General features: G+C 31.5%; 1 long non-coding RNA gene across 1 annotated transcript; it reads left to right on the top strand.

Annotated features, from left to right (window-relative positions):
- The first annotated feature begins 3,950 nt into the window (after window positions 1-3,950).
- LOC107962259 (uncharacterized) lies at window positions 3,951-4,889 on the top strand. Its single transcript, XR_001701554.2, has 2 exons — window positions 3,951-4,267; window positions 4,536-4,889. It is a non-coding gene; the product is annotated as an uncharacterized lncRNA (long non-coding RNA).
- Window positions 4,890-15,024: the final 10,135 nt, after the last annotated feature.

The raw sequence follows: 15,024 nt of genomic DNA, 5'->3' as shown, positions 1-15,024 counted from the left end.
CCCCTGTAACTAAATTGTTGTGGAATAGAATGCTCAGTATCGATCACACAGGAAGAGACACGGGCGCGTGTCTCAGCCGTGTGAAGGGCACGGCCTCGGGACACGGGCGTGTGTCTTGGCCTTGTGACTTCAATTTGTTCTTGGGTGACAAATAAAGAGTTACACCGGTTATGGGCATAGGCGTGTGTGACCACACGGCCTGCCCACATGGGTCTGTCCCCCTCTTTTAGCAAAAATTTTCTAATTGTTGTAAAAATTTCTAAAGTTCTCGGTTTAGTCCTAAACCGCTTTTAAAGTATTTTTTGGGCCTCGTAGGCTTGTAATAGCGACATTGTGATTGAATTAAAAAAGTTTTAAATTTGAACACAAATTTATAACCCGAAAGTGTATGTTTGCTTGTGTTTAATTCCGGTAATGCCTCGTACCCTGTTTTGGCGTCGAATACGGGTAAGAGGTGTTACAGAAGCCAAAGCTTCCATGAATTTCCTACTTAAAACATCGGCCACAACATTTTCTTTCCCTAGGTGGTAGTCAATTGTCAGTTAATAATCTTTTAACAATTCTAGCCAACACCGCTAACGTAGATTTAGTTCTTTTTGAGAGAGTAGATACTTCAAGCTCTTATGGTCTGAAAATTTACGACATATCTCTCCATACAGGTAGTGCCTCCAACTCTTTAAAGCGACCAAAATTGCAACCAATTCTAGATCATGCATCGAGTAATTCCTTTCATGTGTTTTGAGTTGATGGGACACATAAGCTATAACCTTTCCACATTGCATAAGGATGCAACCAAAGCCATTTAAGGACACATGGTGAAAATCACAAATTCAATTCCTGAAATAGGTTAGGAAAAAATTGGGGCTTCAGTTAGTACGATTTTCAATTTTTCAAAAATCTTTTGGCATGCGTCTATCCACAAAAATTTTTCATCATTCCGCAAATGAGAAAACCAATTGAAAGACTAATATGCCACCTATTAAGTCCAATTGGTGATATGTTTTGTGTTAAGCATAAAAATGAATGACTCCCAAAAGATAGAGACATAAGTGTAATTGATTGGATTGACAGTACTTTGGACAAGACCTAAGTACAATACATCTTGAATCCGTTTATAAATTTATTCACTTGTGAAGTTCATAGTGTGACATACCTTAATCCTGATTAGATGATGGACTATGTATGCATGACTCATATACTTTGACATAAGTAAAAGCTTGAGTTCAAATAGATAATGAAATGAAAGTTGGTGCATTAGGTATACAACTTCTACAATATGTAACATCACTCACAATAGTGGAATTCATAGCCTAAGAAATAGGTAAATGATATCATCGCATCGGCATTACATGATAGATGAAAGTAAACATGGTCACTATTTACTTGTCTTTGTGATAAATGACTTAATTACAATTTGATAGTAACCGATTTTTCATTAAGGAAGATGTAATTGTTACTATGAGATAAAATAGAATCATATTAAGAGAACAAATTTATCCCAATGAGATTAAGAATATCCTATAAGGGTAACATATTTATGATAAGGTCATTGTTCGAGCACTAATTGAGTAAATTTTGTAATGATATGTAATTAGGGAAAGCTTAGTCAAGATACTATAATGGAATGACTATTGTCGAAACCATTTTTTTGAAAACGGAGTCGACTTTGGTTTTGAAAGCGAAAATTGAAAATAGGGAGTTGCCACCAATCATTTTTACTTAGGTGTGATCGGATCACCTAGAAATTTGGTCATTTTAATAAAATATTTCGATTTACTAAAACAACGATTTTAGTCTACGAAATTTGAGAAAAGGGGTTCAGGAGTCAGTTACGTACGAGGAATGATTAGCACCCTCGTAATGCCCAAAATTGGTACCTAATTGATTAATTAATGTTTTAATGTCAAAATTTAAAAACTCGAAAAGAATTAAAAATACGATCCTCTCTTTTTAATGTTGATTTTTTTACGAAGAATTTGCTTGCGTAGATCAAAACGGATGTTAAAGACCTTCTTGTCCCGAAGTGATAAAATGTCACATCCAGTAAGTTAGGACAGAACATTTAAAACCTACAGAATAAGGTTGTCTTTTGATTTTCAAAATTCATGCGTTTTAATTTCAAAAGGTTATTCGGTCATTTGGGTCAAACGAAGAAAATTGAAACCCAACACATTAGGGCACGATCTCTAGAATCTCCAAACATGGAATATTGCCTTTATTATAAAAATATCATGTTTTTTAATAATTTAAAAAATATTTGGCTATCTAGGTTTAACGAGAAAATCGAAACCTCGTAAGTTAGGATACGTTTTCTCAAATCTCCCAAATATCGGACAATGCACCTTTTTTGAAAATTTCCCTTGTTTATGAGTTCAGGGTAAACTTAATGAGGTCTTTAGTGTTATGATAAAAATATATGATTACAAAATAAAATGAGATGGGGCAATTATAATGAAGCATGGAATAAATGGATTATAGCAATAAACACGTAACATGTAGCTTTCAATATTGATAATCAATGAAAGACAAAGTAAAAATCATGAAGCAATTCAAAGTAGGTAACATAAGAAAATAATTTAAAATTATAATATACACATGACAGCTTAAAGTAAATAATAGATAAACAATTTAAGAATAGTATATAATAAAACTATTTAAAATAGATACTATATTGAATCAGTTTAAGGCAAAATAAAATGATGTCTATAGTAATAGGAATAATAATAATAATATATTAATGATAACGATAATAGAAAATAATAATTAAAATAATAAAATATGTTAACAAGGATAATAATAATATAAAAAATGAAGAATAATAGTGTATTAATGATAAATCAAGAATAATAATAACAACAATAACACAAATAATAATACATAAAAAATGGTAATAATAATAATAATAATGGTAATAATAACTTTAAAAATAAAATAGCAAAATGACTAAAAAAAGGACTAAAGAAAAGTAAAATAGTTTTTTTAAAAATTGTATCAAAATATATAAGTAGATAGATAGTAAAAATAATATATAAATATGTATATATAACTTTAGGTGAACAAATATATGTGTATATATATAATTATGATAACAATAGTACTACGAAAACTAGTTAATTTAATAATAATAATAAAACAAATAAATTAATACAAAAAGAAAGTATAATGAGTAAATAGATGAAAATACATATAAATAAAGTTAAATTTAAGTATTTCGAAAATAAAAGAAAGAAAAATAAATAAATTAGTACAAACAAATATAAAGTTTGGATAAAAATGAACATAAAATATTAACAACAAGAATAATAAAAATAATAAAAACAGATAATCTAGAATTTAAAAGTATATGAAAAATATAAATAACTAGATAACAAAGCGATAACAATAAGGGTAAAAGGTAAAAATAAAATAAATCTATTTAAACAATTATAAGTAAATAAACGAATAAATACTAAATATTAAATAAATTAATTTAATAGTATAGTAGAAATAATAGTAGTAGAAATAAAGAAAATAATAATAAATGTAATAATAATATAATTAATTAATCAACAAAATGGCCAAAATAACTAAAGAAGGGACTAATTTAAACTTAAAATAGAGTTTTGGGGGAAATTTAAAAATAAATAAAAAGGGAAGGACCATACTACGATGCGGGAATAAAATGGAGGGACCAAAGGGAAAATATCCCCGCCCTCCAAAGCGCTGCATTCTACGAGGGATGAAATTGAAAACTGAAATAAATTATAGGGCACAAATTAAAAAAAAGAAGAGAACTTAATTGCGAATTGATTAAAAAGCGGAAGGGCTGAAAGTGTAATTAGCCCTTCCGCTACAAAACACGCGGACCCTGACTAGGCGGATCGGGTCATCTTGTTTCATCCCCATACGATGCCGTTTTGGCGCTGGGGCCGTTTTGATTGTGTATAAAAGTCTAATTTTTTTTAAAAAAAAAACATCATTCTGCAGTGCATTAAAAAAAAGATTTAGAGGGTTCTCTTGGCTCTTTCTCCCTCCCTTCTTCTTCGACCAAATCCAGCAAGCCACCACCGTAACTCCGCCATGGTGGTGGCCGGAAGTGCCAAAATCGAGTCTTTTTGACCCCTTTCCAACCCCTTCTTTTATTTAAAAAAAACTTCGAATACTACGTTTATTTTAAGAAATAAAGAGCGAGATTCGTAAAAAACAAATGAGGTTTCAACACCGTTCGATCCCTCGCCCGAACCTTCACGTTTCTGAGGTATTCGGGTTCTCATCGGCGATGACTCAGGTAACCCCTTTTTATTTTCTTATTTTTTGAAACTAAAGCCAAAAATAAAAAATGGAAAATAAATTAAAAAAGAATAAAATAAAGCACCACCTTTTATCTGTTAATTGCTTCTATTGTATTTTAAAAATGCATGTACCCGTCCCCTTTTACATTGGTTTTGGAATGGCGTTTATAAGCATTTAATATTACAAAATATCAATTTTTCTTTTGCTTCTATTTGCTTTCTTTCTATCACTGTTTTTGTCTCTTTCTCTCATCACTGTTGCAGGGCTAGGCATGGTCAACGAATAGGGAGCAGGTGGTGGCAATCTAGAATGCCAGGCCTCGGGCGAGGCGCAGGCGGGGTAACCGAAGGAGGACCGACGCACATGGGGGTGTTAGGGTTAGGTTTCTGAAAAATTTTTAAGTTTTTGGGCTAGGGTTTTTAGTTTTGGGCCTGTTTAGTTTTTATTTAGGCTGATGTAAGTGGATTGTTTAATATTTGTTTTTTTGGTTGTTGGGCTCCAGGCAAATTTGGGCATTTGCAACTATAACTAAATGAGTTTATAATTAATAGGCGAAAAGATGGAACTTGCTTGTAAATCTTTTGAGCCTAATTAAATATGTCCAATCAATCCCTCTACTAGCTCGTTAAAACCAGCGTTAAAACCAGAAATGAATTGCATAAAGAATCAAATGAACAAAAATGGATGAAAATGATAAAGTTAGAGGAATGAGTCACATTCGAAAATGAATGTGTTTTCTTATTGAGTATGAAAATGACTTGAGAATTAATTTAAGTTTTTTGGATTATTATTTAATAAAATAATTGAAGTTCTTAAATAGAATTAATGAAAATGACTTGAGAATTAATTTAATTTTTTTGAATTATTATTTAATAAAATAATTGAAGTTCTTAAATAGAATTAAATTAATTGATTATTATGAATATGTTGAATACGAAAATTAAATATATTTTATCACAGATTCTTTTACGGTAAAGTTGTCATGGCTTTAATGGAATTAGAATTGGGTTGAGAAAATTATTTAATTGGAAAAATTAATTTATCTAATTAAATTAGTTTAAAAATGATATTTATTTTGAGAAATAGAAAAATATGTATTGTGTTGAATTAAATTATAAACTATTGGGTTAAAAGTTCAAAAAGCACCTATAATTGGACCCAATACAAGAGAGGCCCCAAAACTCCTCATAATACATATGATGGGTGACAACCCTAGTATATTTAACTAGGGTGTGCCGCCCCCTTCTCCTAGTTAAACTAGGAGACCTTTCTATCAAATAAGTATTATTTGTGTTCTATTAATTCAACCAAGATTTTTCTATCTTTCCCTATAAATAGATGACACTAGTAGAGCTAAAAATACACAACTTTGAGATATTGTTATTTTGCCCGAAAGTAGTGAGAATTTATTTTCTAACTATAAATTATATTTTCTGGGAATAGCAATTCTATCGGTTTCTATTGAGAGAGAATTACTTTGCTACCGAAAATATTAGATTGTTTCTTGTTTTGTGTTTGATTTGTGATTGTTCTAGCCCACACTCGAAGCAATTCGTGGTACAAGAATAGCAGAGAAGGTTATCTGGTTGAAAGTAAAAAACATTTAGGATCCGTCTCGCACAAAACACAAATACTTTTTAGGAAAATTTTATTGCTATAACAATTGCAAACTGACTCGATTTTCAAATATTTGATTTTTTGCTGTAATAGAAAACCATTTTAAACCTTCTTTTTCCCAACAACAAGCACATGGTCATAATCATGTCCTCGAATACTATGCACTGACTAGTGCTGAAATCATTGTGTGAGATGTGTTCAGTTAATGAAAAGAAATAGTTTGTTCAAAGCATAGTCTACCATGCAACTTCGATTAACTTTAACATCTTTTCACTAAGTGAAGGTTTAATGTTTATACACTTTTATTTATGCAATTGATCTCCTAGATTATCAAATTCTAAAATAATTTAAAAATGAGTAGAGATTGTTGTAATATTTTCAAAATATATAATATTCTAATAGTTGCTAAATTAAATTTATAAATAACCAACAGTTAAAAAACAAAGTTATATGATTTGGTTTTTAACCAAGAATTATAACTATTCAAGTAATATTCATCAATGTAAAACATCAACAATCATTGGGATTTATTGTATCCTCTAGGTTCATTTTTTTAGTGACTCTTTTGCACATCAAAATACAGGTGGAGGTCAATAAAACCTTGACATAGTTGCACACCTTGAAACTTTCAGTTAATTTCTCATAAGTTTATTTTTATCCCCACAAATCGGCACTTACCTCTTTGATGCTAAAAAATTTTACAATATAAGTTAAACCCTTTAACGAGTTCTTTTTTTGTATAAAAAATATCTAATACTTTACTATTTCTTTGAAAAACATCATTGACCCATCTTGATGTAGAATCTTAGACCAAACTATTGAATTATACGAATGGAAATAGTTTGGGTAAGATTAGATCAAATCTTGAGAGACAAGTAATCAAAACTAATTTAAAGTAAATAAGAATAAAATAAAGAGTTAAAATGAGATGAGTTGATAGAATGAGTGAACCAAAATATTGATGGTAGATGAACGATGAATAATTGAATGTTTTTATTCTAGCTTTAAAATCAATTGAATTTAATAAGAGTAGTTACTTGATTTTAAACAACCCTCTAAAATAGAAATCCTAGCAAATAGGAGGGAAAGAATAAAAGACCACAATTCTTGAAGATTTAAGATGTTGCCACATTCAAAGAAAGAACAAGATTTGAATCTTGAATGAAATTTGCTATAAAGTAATCTATTAATTAATAATCAAGTAAGTAGCAATCTAACAATCAACCTTTTTTTTTAAAAATATACAAAGTCTAAGAATTACCAATTAAAATTCTTTTACAAATATCCCATGTTGTTTTTACATAAAACAAAACATTAAGAAAATAATTTGCTTCTTGATCTAAAATTCTCCAAGAGAACTGACCTTAATGAACTACTAAAAGATATATATATTTTTACAATCATTAAAACTAGTGTGAAATCAAATATAAACTTTTCAAATTATAAATAGACTAATCCCAAATAGATAAACTAGATCCTAACTTAAAATAAAATTTTGTATTGAGGTCCAATCGTAAGGCATGCGCCTTTCTTATGAAAAGAGTGCTACTACCCAATTGAAAGTGAGTTATGAGTATAAGTCATGGGCATACCTTATGGAAAAGTGTAATTACCTGATTGAAGTGTATAAATTGTTTCAAATTTGAGAATGCTTCCAATTTTATTCCTTATCATCCAAAAAGTGTTCTTAATTGTCTCGGAATAGTTCAATAACGAAAATTTAAATAAAAGTCTACAATTTAGCTCATGATTTCCTAGATTTGCTTCTCATAATTGGACCAAGAGAGAAATTCAAATCTAATCATAGGCTTGAACCTTATTTTGGTTTGAAGCGTGCATCATATCTCCAAAGGATATTTGATGACAAATTGTTGACAAAAATATTATAGAACAACTTGTTAATTGTCTTCTAAATCACCATTTTAGAATCTATGACCTTTTTATTATTATTCAATTAAATTATCTAAAAATGTTTTCAATTCATTTTCATACTATTTATATAATATACAATAAGTAAACTTCTTGTATTATGATTATAAGCATGAATTATTTATTTAAAATAGCAAAAATATATAAATAAAGTCTAAATCAATTTTTTAACTCAATATTTCCTTTGACATATATTATTCATACATAAAATATTCCAATATATAAAATTTCATTAAATGTGCTAATGGTGAGGGACGATGTGAAGAATAAAGTTGAGTGACACTCGGCAATGCCTACTATAGGTTGCCACTAATGTAGTTTAATTACTTGTCTTATTTGAGTTGACAATTTAATGAAGAAAATCTTTGAACCTGTTAATGTGTTGTTTTATGGAAGATACTATGGTCCATCTATGGAAACCAGTATTGTCTTTTAAAGATTGGATTGGATATGAATGAATCAATTCAACCCTTGGAGTGTGGAGATTCGATCGAGATTACATTACTAAATTTGGAGAACATCTCTTCAATTAATTATGCTTTTAATGTTTATGTTGTAATAGTTATTTTAAAGGAGTTACCTTGTATTCACTTAGATTTTATGTTAGCAAGCCAAAATTAATATATTCTTTGAGGCTTGTCTAGGTTAGGTATGAAAGCTTATTTAAAACACTTTAATATGTTCATTAAGGAACTATTTTTGTGAGAGAGTGCAAACTATATTGTAAACATTGTTAAGTGTTTACTACCCAAGCTCTTAGAGGGAGGATTTAGAGGTGAGTGTTCTAGTCTTTAGGTACAAATGTGAGATCTCTATACTTAGTGAGTGATAGAGTGTGAATCACTTATTGTATTGGTAATTTAAAATAGTAAAATTATTCACTAAGGTAGGCTCCGTATACGTAGGAAAATCGAACTGCGTAAACAAATCCTTTATGTTATTTGCTTTTGTTTACACAGTTTTTCACAATGTCAAGATGTAATGGCCATTGCAGTCAAACACTTCCATTAATTGTTTTCATATTAAGCAAACAACAATTGTAGGTAGCATCAATTGGTATCAGAACTTAATACTTAATGTATTTAATAGTGAATCCTAGTGTTATTGTTTGCTGACAATGGAAGGTTCTTCTATTACTTGTCTCTCTATGATTGAGAATGGTAACTATCCTTACTAGAAGGCTAGGATGAAAGCCTACATAAAATCTGCTGACGAAAAGGCATGACATTCTATACTCACTGGCTGGCAAGATCCTACTACCGACTTTGATGCTGGAAAGGTTTCAAAACCTGAAGTTGAGAGAACTACTGAAGAAGATAAAGTAGCCAATGCAAACTCTAAGGCTTGCCAATGCAAACTCTAAGGCTTTGTATGCCATATTTTGTTGTATCAGTATGCAAGATTTCAACTGTATTTCCAAGTGCACTATTGCAAAGAAAGCTTGAAAAATTCTCCAAACTACCCACAAGGGAACTAATATTGTCAAGCAATCCAAGATGCAGACCTAACCACCAAATTTGAGACTTTGAGAATGCAAGATTTTGAGACAACTGGTGAGTTTTATGCTAAGTTGTGTGACCTATCTAATCAAGAATTTATCCTTGGTGAAGAGTACTCCAACTCTAAATTGGTGAGAAAGGTTTTGAGGTCACTACCTAAAAGGTTTTCCATCAAAATGACTATTGAAGAGGTCAGAGGTCTAGAGAGCTTGAAGATTGATGAGTTGATAAGCTCCCTACAAAATTTTGAGCTAAACTTGGATGAGCCCAAGAGAGTTAAGTCAAAGAGAGAAATAAGCATAGCAGTCTAAGTTATTGATAAAGTGCTAATTCCTAATGCCACTTCAATAAAAATTCTAGAGCAGATTACTCTACTTACTCATAACTTTAATAAAGCTTTTAAGAAGTAAACTAAAAGGTTTATGAATTTTGAGATGTCAAATAATACTCCTAAGAACAAGAGCAAAGGTAATACTATCAAGAAGGAGAATGAGATAGAAAAGAAGAAGGGCATTCAGTGTCATAAATGCCTTAGCTATGGTCATATTCAAGCTGAGTGTTTTAACACTCTTAAAAAGAAGAAAAAAAGTGTTGTGTGCTTCTCAGAGTGATGAAGACACTTCTAGAAATTTTGACTTTGATGAGGATAAAGTGAATAACTATGTAACTTTTACTTAAAGTATGGTTTCTGGTTTTGAAACTGAGACAGATGATGACTTTGATGGATGTTCTGAAATAAAGTTTCTGAATAACTACAAGATAATGTTGGGTAAATAGGAACAAGTGTGTAATTTGAACACTCAATGGCACAAGAGAATGCTCAACTGAAGGAAGAAAGTTGATCAATAAGCTTAAGGCTAAAGAGTCTTTGTTGACCAAATAGTTGGACAATCTTGTTAACACTAGGGAGTTGGTTGAAACTAAGTTGCTTCTGAAGAAGATCAATATTGGAAGTAACAAACTGGATGAAATACTTTCTTTTTGGAGAAGAGATTCAGGAAGAGGAGGATTAGGATTTGTTAACAAAAGAAAAGTTGTTATTGAAAGTCTAGCTGTGTTTGTGAAAGCATTTAAGCAAAACACAACTGGTGAATGTTCAACCAAGGCTGTGACGATCAAGACTGACAATAAGTTACATGTCTATTTTGAAATAGTATGCCATTATTATGATAAGCTGGGGTATATCAGAAAAATGTGTTTTAAGATAGTACATGAGTTGAGGTGGAAACATTCAATGCTAATTGAAGCTCGCTACATGTAGCCATTCAAATGCTAAATGGCAGAAACAACAATGGAAGAAGAATGAAGCAAAGTGACTTGCGTGTAGTTCATAAATCCTTAAAGGTTTCTCATAAATATGTTTAGTGTCTTAATAATGATTATTCTAAACACATAAATGGTAATAAAAATTTCCTTATTGACTTTGAAGACTGTGCAGGTGGTAAAGTTACTTTTGGTATTGAAAAGAAGAGAAATACTCTTGGGAAAGGTACTTTAGACAGTCTTGGTTTACCTAGACTAAAGAATGTACTATTGGCTGTAGTTTTGAGTTAGTTGTATGATCATTGTGTGTTGGTTGGTTTCACCAAATATGGATTTGAAGTTCTTTCCAGACAACAGAGAAGATCATGGAAGGACTCGGGATATTTGATAAATTCTACAAGGTGATTCAGTCAATAAAGTGTGGCAAGACAAGTGTCTCTAAGTTAGAACTATGGCGTGAGAAAATTGGACATGTGCACTATAAATGACTTCAAAGACTAATTCGATTTGAGGCTATCAGGGTATTCCTAATTTGAGTGGTGATGTTTTTAAAGTTTGTAATAGTTGCTTGAAGGGTAAACAACATAAAGAGAAATATTAGAGTCTTACAAGTTTAGACATCCAAGTCACTGGAGTTACCTCACATGGATTTGATAGGTCCCATGCAGACAAAGGGTATTGATGGTAAGCAATATGTATTAGTGTGTATGGATGACTACTCGAGACACACATGAGTGAGATTCCTTAGAGACAAGTTTGACACCTTTAAAGCCTTCATAAAGTTGTACAAAACCTTGATAAATGAAAAGGATTGAGTAATTGGCATAATTAGAAGAATAATGACTGACCATGGAAAAGAGTTTGAGAATGAGAATTTTGCTGATAATAGTGAAGATGAAGGGATCAAGCATGAGTTTTTTGCTCTAAAAACTCTACAGTAGAATGGAGTTGTCGATTGCAAGAACAGAAAAATTAAAGAGATGGTTAGAGTGATGCTCAGCAGTAAGGGTATTTCTCACATGTTCTAGGTTAAAGTTGTTACCACTACTACCTAAGTTATCAATAGGGTACATCTAAGGCTAAAGACTCATGTGACCCCTTATGAGTTGTGGAAAGATAGAAAATCAAGTGTGAAGTACTTTCATGTATTTGGAAATACTTGTTTCATTTTGAAGGATTGGGAGCATCAATGAAAATTTGGCTCTAAGTATAATAAAGGTATTTTTCTAGGGTGTGCCACAAATAGCAGAATGTATAGAGTCTACAATAAAATGACATAAAATGGGGATGAAGTCCATTAATATAGTAATTTATGTTGAGGGTTTCCATAGAAGTAATCAAGTAAAAGAAGATCATTTGAAATCCTTAGTGGAAGTTGTGGTGATCACTCCCAATGACCTTTCAAAGGTGGATGGAAAACTTAATGAAAGTAAGAAAGATGAAGATAATCTGAAACAGAAGAGCATTGTGATGATTTTTACCAACCTCAACCCTCTTATAGAGTTAGAAAGAATCAATCTTCTAGTGATATCACTAGTGACATCCATGATATTGTACGAATAAGAGGGAAGCCTAGATAGAATTATCGAGACACGATGAGGTTTGCATGCTATACATCTCAATTTGAGCCTAGACATATTGAAGAAGCATTTAAAGATGTAGATTGGATCCAAGCCATGCAGGATGAACTTTAACAATTCAAAGGAATGAAGTGTGGCAACTTGTTCCTACCCCTATTGGTTATAATATAATTGGTACTAAGTAGATCTTAAAAAAAAAAGACTAAAGAGTAGAGGAACATAATGAGAAACAAATCAAGGCTGGTTTCATAAGGATAAACACAAGTAGAAGGAATTGATTTCGATGAAACTTTTGCACCAGTTGTAAGACTTGAAGCCATCAGGATGCTACTTGTTATGGAGATGGAATTATTTCTTAATTATTTCTTATTAATCCCCTTTCTGCTCATTCCCACATACAACTGAACTTAATCAGAAGACCACTCACATTGACATCAAATTGTATTAAATGGATGTTAAGAGTGCCTTTCTAAATTGTTACTTGAAAGTGGAGGTCTATGTGGCACAATTAAATTGTTTTAAAGACCTAACATATCTAGACTATGTGTACAAATTGAGTAAAGCTTTGTATGGTCTTAAACAGACACCTCATGCATGGTATGAAGGGCTAATTCAATTTTTGATTAGTTAAGGGTTTGAGAAAGGTTTAGTTGATAAAGTGTTGTTCCTTAAGAGGTGAAGAGGGACAACTACTTTGGCTCAAATCTATATTGATGATATCATATTTGGAGCCACTTCAACAACAGTAAAAGAAAGCTTTTTGAAGCTTATGTAGGGAGAATTCGAGATGAATATGGTTGGTGAATTGATATATTTATTCTAATTCTAGATTAAGCAGATGAAGGATGTAATTTTTCTTTCATAAGAGAAGTATACAAAGAATTTGGTTAAAATGTTCGAGCTAGAGAATGCTAAAACAACTAGGACACTTATGGAAATTGATAAGAAACTATCCAAAGATGAAAAGGGAGTGCCTATTTCAGAGACCACTTACAGGAGTATGATTGGTAGTCTCTTGTACCTTACTGCTAGTAGACCTGATTTGTCATTTAGTGTAAGAGTGTGTGCTAGGTACCAAGCAAGTCTAGAAGAGTCCTACGTGAAAATTGTGAAGAAGATAATTTGATATGTCCATGGAACTACTAATTTGGGGAATTCAGTTATCAAAAGATAGCATGATGAGTCTAGTTGGTTACAGTGATGTTAATTAGGCAAGAAACATTGATGATAAGAAGAGTACATTTAGTGGTTGCTTCTATCTTGGATCGAATTTGGTATCATAGTACAATAGATGCAACCTTCTATCCCATTGTCTATGATGGAGCTGAGTACATTTCTGCATGGAGTTTTTGTGCTCAATTAGTATGGATAAAGCAAACGACGAAGAATTTTGGTGTTGAATTAAACATGGCTACTTTTTTTTTATGATAACATAAGTGTGTTAGGATCAATAATCACCAAAAGATGGGTGAATTTGTGTTTAAAATTTTAAGAAAAGATGGAAAACTGTGGAGACTCAATAACTTATAGTAGTTCGACCCTAATTGCCTACCTCCACTACATTAGCTTGTCACAACTAAGGATTTCCTAAATTCACAAGATTTGAACCTTTTAATGGCAAAGTTTAACCTTTACAATCTCTATCTTTTCAAAATGTAAGATAGGATCACTTCCCGTTAAGTTTGTCTTCCCAAAACCTTAAGTAAATCCTTACAAGAATGAGAAATAAAGTTTGAAAAGATTATCACCTTTAGAAGGTTAATATGTAACAATTAAGCACTCTCACACAACAATACAACACATGAAAGAATTAATCAAAATTAACCCCACGAGTGTGTACAAGTGAAAATGAGAATAATAATGAAAAAGATTGAGTTTTTGCTCTTGATTTTTGTAAGCTTGTTTCTTGACCTTTTTTGATGTTCTTGCACTCCATTTATACCCTCTGATGGATTAATGATCATTCGAAAATGTTAGAAACAACTTGGAGCTGTTAGAGTCTTTAATTGCAACATTAAATGCTACTATAAGCCTTTAAGTATCGGTACCCAAGCCATAGGGGTTCGGTTCATTTGCTAAAAAAGTGTCCGTTGGGGCCACAATTACTACACCTTAGTTGGGAGGGGTGCGGTACCTCTTCATTTTTGGTGTGGTACTTAGGAAATGAAGTGCTTTAATATAATAAGTGGGATATGATTCCTTTGAAGAAGTGGTGCGATACCTCTGCATCCAAATTACTTACTGACTCTTAGGTACAATACCTTTTTGGTCAGGGTACCGCACCTTACTTGGTGCAACTTAGAATTTATGTTTTTCATTTTAAACATTAACTTGAAAATAATTTCTTAAAAATCTATGTTACCAAATTTTATTTAGAGACAATTTTTTATATCAAAACATTAGAAAATCAAACTTAATAAAGTGTCATTAATATTTGAAAAATCTAGTACAACACTCAATGACCAAACATATAAACATAAGGCGCCATTTGATAAGGGAGTTGATTGAAAAAGGTGCTATCGAGCTTAAATTTGTGTTTACACAAGATCAATTAACTGACCTATTCATTGAACCATTAGATGTAACTAGGTTTGGACACTTGAGGACCTCAATTTGTTTGTGTCGAGTCTAAGTGACTCGTGCTGGTATTGGAAGGCATCTAAATGCAGAATCCTAATGTTGTTTGAAGGAAGGATATTTTTGGGTTAAAAATTTTTGTTGAAAAGTATCTTTTGTTGATTCATTTTTCTCTCACCAAATCTTGAAGGGAAAATGTGTTTTAATAGTGGTGACATTGTGCAATTTCATTAATGAGGGATTGAAAATTGATCTAATTTTTGTTCCAAAAAGCCTTTAAAGGACTG

The sequence above is a fragment of the Gossypium hirsutum genome, chromosome A06, assembly GCF_007990345.1.
Source record: "Gossypium hirsutum isolate 1008001.06 chromosome A06, Gossypium_hirsutum_v2.1, whole genome shotgun sequence".
NCBI classification, from domain to species: Eukaryota; Viridiplantae; Streptophyta; class Magnoliopsida; order Malvales; family Malvaceae; genus Gossypium; species Gossypium hirsutum.
This window is presented reverse-complemented; position numbering and strand designations above follow the sequence as displayed.